Raw genomic sequence first — 10,208 nt, forward strand, 5'->3', positions numbered from 1 at the left:
GCAGATTCGAGGCTTCATGAAGGAACATCTTGCAAAATCTAATAGCAGGATTCCTTGTAGGGGAATCTTGGGACTCATAAAGGACGTACAATAAAAGGGAAGTTAGCCCGGTGAGGCAAGCAGCAGCGTCAAGGCTGTAAACTCTCTGCTGGCGATGTGCACAGACAGCTGGATGGCGAAGCCTTTGTGGTACACATCACCATTTTTTATTAAAATATGAAGTTTTGTCAAGGCTGCAACCCATTGTTCATATGTACATGGTTTCTTCTGGAGGAATTTGCTTCAATAGATACACTACATTTTAAAGAACCTATTAAAGGGGAACATTATCACAATTTCAGAAGGGTTAAAACCATTAAAAATCAGTTCCCAGTGGCTTATTTTATTTTTCGAAGTTTTTTTCAAAATTTTACCGACCACGCAATATCCCTAAAAAATGCTTCAAAGTGCCTGATTTTACCATCGTTATATACACCCGTCCATTTTCCTGTGACGTCACATAGTGAAGCCAACACAAACAAATATGGTGGAAAGAACAGCAAGCTATAGCGACATTAGCTCGGATTCAGACTCGGATTTCAGCGGCTTAAGCGATTCGACAGATTACGCATGTATTGAAACGGATGGTTGTAGTGTGGAGGCAGGTAGCGAAAACGAAATTGAAGAAGAAACTGAAGCTATTGAGCCATATCGGTTTGAACCGTATGCAAGCGAAACCGACGAAAACGACACGACAGCCAGCGACACGGGAGAAAGCGAGGACGAATTTGGCGATCGTCTTCTAACCAACGATTGGTATATGTTTGTTTGGCATTAAAGGAAACTAACAACTATGAACTAGGTTTACAGCATATGAAATACATTTGGCAACAACATGCACTTTGAGAGTGCAGACAGCCCAATTTTCATCAATTAATATATTCTGTAGACATACCCTCATGTCAGCAGGCCAGGGAAGCTAGGGTCGATATTCTTCTCTTGATCATCTTCGGTGGCATAAGTGACGGTGTGAGCCAAGACATCCAGGGGGTTTAGCTCGCTCGTCTGCGGGAACAAACTGCCGCCATTGCTTGCCGTGCTACCGAGGTCCTTTGTCCCTGAATTGCTCACACACTCCGGCAGATTCAATGGGGGTCTGGCGGCAGATTTCTTTGACTTTATCATTGGAAATGCATCTGCTTTGAGTGTCGCAGGATATCCACACATTCTTGCCATCTCTGTCGTAGCATAGCTTTTGTCGGTAAAGTGTGCAGAACAAACGTCCAATTTCTTGCCACTTTCGCATCTTTGGGCCACTGGTGCAACTTGAATCCGTCCCTGTTCGTGTTGTTACACCCTCCGACAACACACCGACGAGGCATGATGTCTCCAAGGTACGGAAAACAGTCGAAAAAACGGAAAATAACAGAGCTGATTTGACTGGAGCGAATAATAGAAAGGCGTTTAATTCGCCAAAATTCACCCATTTAGAGTTCGGAAATCGGTTAAAAAAAATATATGTTTTTTTTTCTGCAACATCAAGGTATATATTGACGCATAGATAGGTCTGGTGATAATGTTCCCCTTTAAATTGAGGTTCCACCGTAAAAGGTAGTGGATATCATCACGCCTGATAGATGGCAGCTAGTTATCTTTACGGACATGCCATCACTAGCCACGTGTACACGGACAACATTTATTTAATCTGATCATAATTCCGATTAGAATGTTCCTGTGTATCCTGAAAAAAATGATCTGATTATGACTTGCATTTTCATGCATCATACCTTTAACCGGAATACTTTACTTTAACATGAGCAACACCATACCATAAACCAGGCTTAGGCAATTATTTTGACTCGGGGGGGACCAATTTTGAGAAATTAAATGTGTATTGGGGCCGGTATATCTATCATCTTTGTTGTAGAGGTGTAGCGTGCAAGGACGGGAGTGGAAGAAGTGTCAAAAGACGGAGCTAACTGTTTTGATGACATTCAGACTTTACTTCAATCAATAACGGAGCAGCATCTCCTCATCTGGAAACAACAACAATGCCGTGAAAAACAATCCGACCGGAACTCTAATAACTACAGTTCCTTGGGTGAATAATGTAAACTCACTATACCGGTAAGTTTTAGCAGTTTCTTCTCCAGGAAGACTAGTCTGCCGCTGATGCGTCGGCTAATGGGGATCCTAAATAAACAATGAAACAATTAACTGTTTTAATGACATTCAGACTTTACTTCAATCAATAACGGAGCAGCATCTCCTCCTACGAGGCTCACTAGTGCAATAACAACGCCGGAAATGTGTCCCGTGAAAAAACGTTCGACCGGAACTCTCTAATAACTAGAGTTCCTTGGGTGAATAATGTCAACTCACAACACAGGTATGTTTTAGCACTTGACATATATAAGTAAGAACTTTACACTACTTTATATTGGAAATGGCAACAGCGGAGGATGAATGTCCCATAACAACAAAATAGAGAAAAATAAAACGTTTATCAGCTACGGCGTCGGCATTGGACTACAAAAGTGGATGCGCGCAAATTTTAAGGATTTATGCAGAGCCCAAATACAGATCGGGAGGTACCAGAAGGTAAGAAAAGTCTCTTTTGCATAATATTGCGAAACAACACGCCAGATAATATGTCTTACCTTATACACACACCATAATAATACTCGTATGTTGAAGCACAGTACAATCCATCAAGCGGTGCGGCTTCATAGCTTACCAAAGTCGTACTAAAACAGTTTGATATATTTTTGAGCGTCGTGTGTAATGTTCTATATTTTCAATGGAACATATAAAATGTTGGTGTTGTTTACTTGAGTCATATCGCAGTCTACACATATCTCTTATGTGTGACTGCCATCTACTTGTCACACTTTTCATTACACCGTGTACCAAATAAAATAGCTTCAAGGTCAGTAAGCACAACCAAAATTGTTCCGTACATTAGGCGCACCGGGTTATAAGGCGAGTTTTGAGAAAATGAGAGGATTTTAATTGCGCTTTATAGTCCGGAAAATACGGTAACTTAAATAAAACTATAGGGTGTGTAGCTAACTAAAATAATAAATACAATAATGCAGTTTTAACTCATTACAGTTCTAAACTTCATCGACTGAAATTGAGTGAGTTTAAGTGTATATTGCTATAATATTTAACATCGGCATGTATATTATTTTTGAGCACTTTGGGCACCCTTGCATTAAAAAAATAGCATAACTGTCTTTTAAAATCCATAAGGAACATGTCATGTACAACCCTGATACTAACACTCCATCCCAAGTGGCCAAGAATGTCACTCTAATACAGGGGTGCTCATTACGTCGATCGCGAGCTACCGGTCGATCTCGGAGGGTGTGTCAGTCGATCACCAGCCAGGAATTAAAAAAATAGTCCTAAAAATGAGCGATCATAAATCTTCACTATGCGTCACTTTCGTCACTTGATTGACATTCACGGCACCCGAGGGTCTTCTGAGATGACGCTGGCTGCTGCCAGCTCATTAAAATTACCGACTGGAAGGTGAGAAACACTTTATTTCAACAGACTGGCGCCGTACCTGTCGTCAAAACTCCAAAGACCGACTGCACAGTTGCACAGTTGCGCTAACAAAATAAGAGTCTCAGAAAGCTGGCGTGCACAAGCTAGCAAGCTACGGAGTTTGCCGACAATGTATTTCTTGTAAAGTGCATACAAAGGAGTACGGAAGCTGGACAAATAAGATGCCAAAAACCAACCACTTTCATGTGGTATTGGACAGAAAGGAGGACTTTTTTTCTCCTCCATTCAAAAATGCGGACATTATCAGCACCACTGTCTGATTCCTATCAATGCAAGTCATCAGAATCAGGTAATACACCAACTTATATTCTTGTCTTCATGAAAGAAAGGAATCTATATGTGTTAAACATGCTTGTATTATCTTTAAACACCTTTAACTTATTAACAATATTAACTATATGTGTTAAACATGCTTGTATTATCTTTAAACACCTTTAACTTGTTAACAATATTAACTATATGTATTAAACATGCTTGTATTATCATTAAACACCTTTAATTTTTTTAACAATATTAACTATATGTGTTAAACATGCTTGCATTATCTTTAAACATCTTTTACTTGTTAACAATATTAACTATATGTATTAAACATACTTGTATTATCATTAAACACCTTTAATTTTTTAACAATATTAACTATATGTATTAAACATTCTTGTATTATCATTAAACACCTTTAATTTTTTAACAATATTAACTATGTGTTAAACATGCTTGTATTATCATTAAACACCTTTAACTTGTTAACAATATTAACTATATGTATTAAACACGCTTGTATTATCATTAAACACCTTTAATTTTTTAACAATATTAACTATATGTGTTAAACATGCTTGCATTATCATTAAACACCTTTAACTTGTTAACAAAAACATGTATTTCATAAATAAGTAAATGTAAATTATATATATGAATGAGGTAGATCCCCACGACTTGATCAATTGAAAAGTAGCTCGCCTGCAGAAAAAGTGTGAGCACCCCTGCTCTAATACTTTCCATCCCGCTCTGTTTGCAATAATCAAAAACAGCCCAGACGGTCCCCTAATTTGGTGTTTACACGTCGTGTAGGTGGCCCCTAAACACTCTATGCCGTCGTTTACCATTTACCAAAGCAACAGACAGGCAGACTTTTTGTTGGCTTAAAACAAGAGTTTAAAAAAGAAAAAAAAAAAGGGTGTGGAAGTAACGTGGCCGGGGTGGAATTACATGCTCAAACCTGATGAGTGACAAAGTGTTTCTGTTATTCTTTTTGTGGTGCAAGGCATAGATGCACACAACGGCAGAGCAGAAAATACCGGACTGTTTTCGTCACTGTACAAGGAGCCTTTTATATGGAAATTATTGGTCTTATACTTTAAGTTCTGAGTAAAAAGCTAAAGCCACGGAAATTCCAAACCAACTTGCGTCTAAAACATCTTAACTGGAAAGAAAACAACAAACGATTCCATGAGTTATGTCACAGATATATTTTACAACTTTGGTGCTGTATGTCCGTTAGGGTCACATTTGAACCGATACAGTACCAATTGCTGGTACCTGGGAATTGTTGCGTCTGACCAGTCTTCCTCTCAGGGAATACAAGTCACTGGTCAATCCCAAGTTCTTTCAGATGACATATATGTTGAGTAAGAAGGACCATCAAGACAGAATAGGAATATGATCAAGTTTTAGGAGACCAGTCCTACAGTGCGCTAATACCAGCATCTCGAAGCGGTCTGAAAATCAAACGGGAAGAGACAACTTATTGAATACGAAAACAGCCCCGAACCCTGCCCAGAAAGAAATACAGCCTCTTTGTTGTAAAACTGATAAGGTAGAAAGGGAGTATGCTATACTCCCACATTCCAACCCTTCAAGGTAAAGCACACAGTTTACTTGCGGACATAAGATACAAGCAAAAAGAGTACACATGGGAAAATATTAGCTGATTCAAACATAACTGTGAATAGAGAATTTTTTTTTTTTAAATATATGCATTCTCCACGGATATATACCGGTTCCTTAACGTTACCAATTTTCTGTACTTTTGTGTGTGTTAATAAATATTAATACTTTTGGAGGATACAATGCTGTTATAACTGTGTTGTCCAGTTTTGTTTTTTTAATTTGTTTTCTGAAAACATGTCTCATTTGCAATGCAGTTGCACTTCCAAGACAGTAGATGGCAGTACTGTATAGGTCAAAGGTCTGCAACCCGCGGCTCTTGCTCTTTAGCGCCGCCCTAGTGGCTCCCTGGAGCCTTTTAAAAATGTATGAAAATGGAATAATATGAGGGAAATAATATATTTTTTGTTTTTATATGGTTCATTTAGGCTAGCTGTATGTACATATTGCATCATCATGCCTCGTTTGTAGGTATGTGTGAGCTCATTTAATTTCCTTTACTTATGTCCTCTGTGTATTTAATTTAATTTATATTTGCATGTCACATGACCTTACTTGCCAACCCTCCCGATTTTTCCGGGAGACTCCCGAATTTCAGTGCCCCTCCCGAAAATCTCCCGGGTCAACCATTCTCCCGAATTTCTCCCGATTTTCCCCCGGACAACAATATTAAGGGCGTGCCGTGATGGCACTGCCTTTGGCGTCCTCTACAACCTGTCGTCGCGTCCGCTTTTTCACCATACAAAAAGCGTGCCGGCCCAGTCACATGTTGTATGCGGCTTCTGCAGACGACACGTAAGTGACTGCGAGACATACTTGATCAACAGCCATACAGGTCACACTGAGGGTGTGTCCGTATAAACAACTTTAACACTGTTACAAATACGCACCACACTGTGGACCCACACCAAACAAGAATGACAAACACATTTCGGGAGAACATCCGCACCGTAACACAACATAAACACAACAGAACAAATACCCAGAATCCCTTGCAGCCCTTACTCTTCCGGGCTACAATATACACCCCCGCTACCACCAAACCCCGCACCCCCCAAACCCTGCGAACCCACACCAAACAAGAATGACAAACACATTTCGGGAGACCAGCCGCACCGTAACACAACATAAACACAACAGAACAAATACCCAGAATCCCTTGCAGCCCTAACTCTTCCGGACTACAATATACACCCCCACTACCACCAAACCCCGCACCCCCCGAACCCTGTGAACCCACACCAAACAAGAATGACAAACACATTTCGGGAGAACATCCGCACCCTAACACAACATAAACACAACAGAACAAATACCCAGAATCCCTTGCAGCCCTAACTCTTCCGGGCTACAATATACACCCCCACTACCACCAAACCCCGCACCCCCACCAGAGAGGTCAAAAGCCAGCATCTGTGATAATGATGTTGATGAATTATTGGATGTTTTAGATTTCATTGTGATTGACTTATTGTTTTCAGCTGCTCACGCTCCTACTGGTGAGCCACTTCCTCCTCCTATAATTAAGAAGACAGGACAGCTGGGTGCGCTTTGTCAGTTTGTTTACCGCTAAATTATTTTGAAGCCACACTAAATAAGTTATTTTGATTATGTTGAAGTCAACCACAGAGAATTTGTTTTGTTTGTGAAAATAAATTATGATCATTTGGAATCTCGACATATCTCCGCGAGTGCTTATTAAGGAATTTAGTGAGTCAAACACCTCCTCCTCAGGACTACTTTGCATTACTTTATTTTTATTTTTTCGAACTTTTTGAACGCAAGAGTAGCCGTAACAGATGGTATGGGGGTGTATTAGTGCCCAAGGCATGGGTGACTTACACATCTGTGAAGGCACCATTAATGCTGAAAGGTACATACAGGTTTTGGAGCAACATATGTTGCCATCCAAGCAACGTCATCATGGACGCCCCTGCTTATTTCAGCAAGACAATGTCTCCCATTGAAAATGTGTGAAGCCTAAAATACCACAACGGAGACCCCGGACTGTTGAACAACTTAAGGTATACATCAAGCAAGAATGGGAAAGAATTCCACCTGAAAAGCTTCAAAAATTGGTCTCCTCAGTTCCCAAATGTTTACTGAGTGTTGTTAAAAGAAAAGGCCATGTAACACAGTGGTAAAAATGCCCCTGTGCCAACTTTTTTGCAATGTGTCGCTGCCATTAAATTCTAAGTTCATGATTATTTGCAAAAAATAATTAAGTTTCTCAGTTTAAACATTAAATATCTTGTCTTTGGAGTGTTTTCAATTGAATATAAGTTGAAAAGGATTTGCAAATCATTGTATTCTGTTTTTATTTACCATTTACACGTGTCAACTTCACTGGTTTTGGGTTTTGTACATGAATCGATACCGGGTAGCACAGACTGAATTCGGGCGCTGCTTGTAAAAGTACCGAATTCGGTCCCTATACCCCGTTTCCGTGATGTATTTGTGTCGTTTCCAGAAGCTCCCCTTCCTCCCTCTGTGTCGCCGCCTCACCTTCAAAACAGCACCCATCTGCAGAGAGCAGGTCATCTCCTGTAAGTGATCTCTTCACAGCGGCGAGCTGTGCCAAAGATCGGATTAGCGGCGCCCGCATGTGTCCGCGTGCGTGCACGTATGTGCCGGAAACTATCACCTTGTGGCGTGTTTATGGGTGGCTGTTCGCTCAATTCATCCGTAGAAGGAGGTTTGAACTGGGGGTGGCAGTCTGTTCCACAAACCCGCAATGTGTATGTGTCAACGATGAGTCGGCAAAATCTCACTTTAGGTCTCCTAGCAACAGGGGGTTTCAGGTGCAGTCTGAGGAGATATGTATAGAGCATAGAAGCCGTCTTACTTGCGTCTCGGGGCGTGGCGGCCTTCCACAAAATACAGTGTTCAATTAACACTGATGTCTTCTTTGTTTGTTACATCAACTCTTTAGGGGCCCAGGTCTTATTTTCCAAGAGAATACTCCCAAGATTGTTTACGTGTGTGTTGAAGTATGAAGACAAAGTGGACATTTACGGACAACCAAAGGAGGGAAATACAAAACCCAATGGTAAATAAAAACAGAATACAATGGTTTGCTAATCCTTTTCAACCTATATTCAATTGAAAACACTCCAAAGAAAAGATATTTAATGTTTAAACTGAGAAACTTAATTATTTTTTTGCAAATAATCATGAACTTAGAATTTAATGGCAGCGACACATTGCAAAAAAGTTGACACATGTAAATTTTTACCACTGTGTTACATGGCCTTTCCTTTTAACAACACTCAGTAAACGTTTGGGAACTGAGGAGACCAATTTTTGAAGCTTTTCAGGTGGAATTATTTCCCATTCTTGCTTGATGTACAGCTTAAGTTGTTCAACAGTCCGGGGGTGTCCGTTGTGGTATTTTAGGCTTCATATTGTGCAACACATTTTCAAAGAGAGACAGGTCTGGACTACAGGCAGGCCAGTCTAGTACCCGCACTCTTTTACTATGAAGCCACGCTGTTGTAACACGTGGCTTCGCATTGTCTTGCTGAAATAAGCAGGGGCGTCCATGATAACGTTGCTTGGATGGCAACATATGTTGCTCCAAAACCTGTATGTACCTTTCAGCATTAATGGTGCCTTCACAGATGTGTAAGTTACCCATGCCTTGGGCACTAATACACCCCCATACCATCACAGATGCTGGCTTTTGAACTTTGCGCCTATAACAATCCAGATGGTTCTTTTCCTCTTTGGTCCGGAGGACACGACGTCCACAGTTTCCAAAAACAATTTGAAATGTGGACACGTCAGACCACAGAACACTTTTCCACTTTGCATCAGTCTACCTTATATGAGTTTGTGCAAAGCGAAGCCGGCGACGTTGCTGGGTGTTGTTGATAAATGGCTTTGGCTTTGCATAGTGGAGTTTTAACTTGTACTTACAGATGTAGCGACGAACTGTAGTTCCTGACAGTGGTTTTCTGAAGTGTTCCTGAGCCAATGTGGTGATATCCTTTACACACTGATGTCGTTTTTTTTGATGCAGAACGGCCCGACAGAGCAAAGGTCCCGGCCAATCGGTGTTTATTACGCTTACGTGCAGTGATTTCTCCAGATTCTCTGAACCATTTTGATGATATTACGGACTGTAGATGGTGAAATCCCTAAATTCCTTGCAATAGCTGGTTGAGAAATGTTGTTCTTAAACTGTTCGACAATTTGCTCACGCATTTGTTCACAAAGTGGTGAGCCTCGCCCCATCCTTGTTTGTGAATGACTGAGCATTTCATGGAAGCTGCTTTTATACCCAATCATGGCACCCACCTGTTCCCAATTAGCCTGTTCACCTGTGGGATGTTCCAGAAAAGTGTTTGTTTGCTTTTTTGACACTTGTGCCAGCTTTTTTGAAACATGTTGCAGGCATCAAATTCCAAATGAGCTAATATTTGCACAAAAAAAAAACATTTTACTACCTATCCAAAACCAGGGATAGTATCTGTGATACTGATACTGACACCGGTATTTTGACTTGAAATAATTTTTGATAAAAGTTTGTGAATTTGCCTCAAGTTAGTACCCCAGCCAACCACCACCACCTTGTCAATATCCCAAACTATGTATATATTCGTTTGTGCTAGATTTGTGCTGCAAAACTATTTTTTCTAACTGTTAAATGGATGGAATGGTTGTTATAGTTTTTATGTTATTAAAGTTTTATATGTTTCATGTTAGTAACATGTTATTATTAACCAGCCCCCCAGCCTTGTCAACATCTCCCATTCCTTTGT

This window comes from Nerophis lumbriciformis, linkage group LG15, assembly GCF_033978685.3.
Source record: "Nerophis lumbriciformis linkage group LG15, RoL_Nlum_v2.1, whole genome shotgun sequence".
NCBI classification, from domain to species: domain Eukaryota; kingdom Metazoa; phylum Chordata; class Actinopteri; order Syngnathiformes; family Syngnathidae; genus Nerophis; species Nerophis lumbriciformis.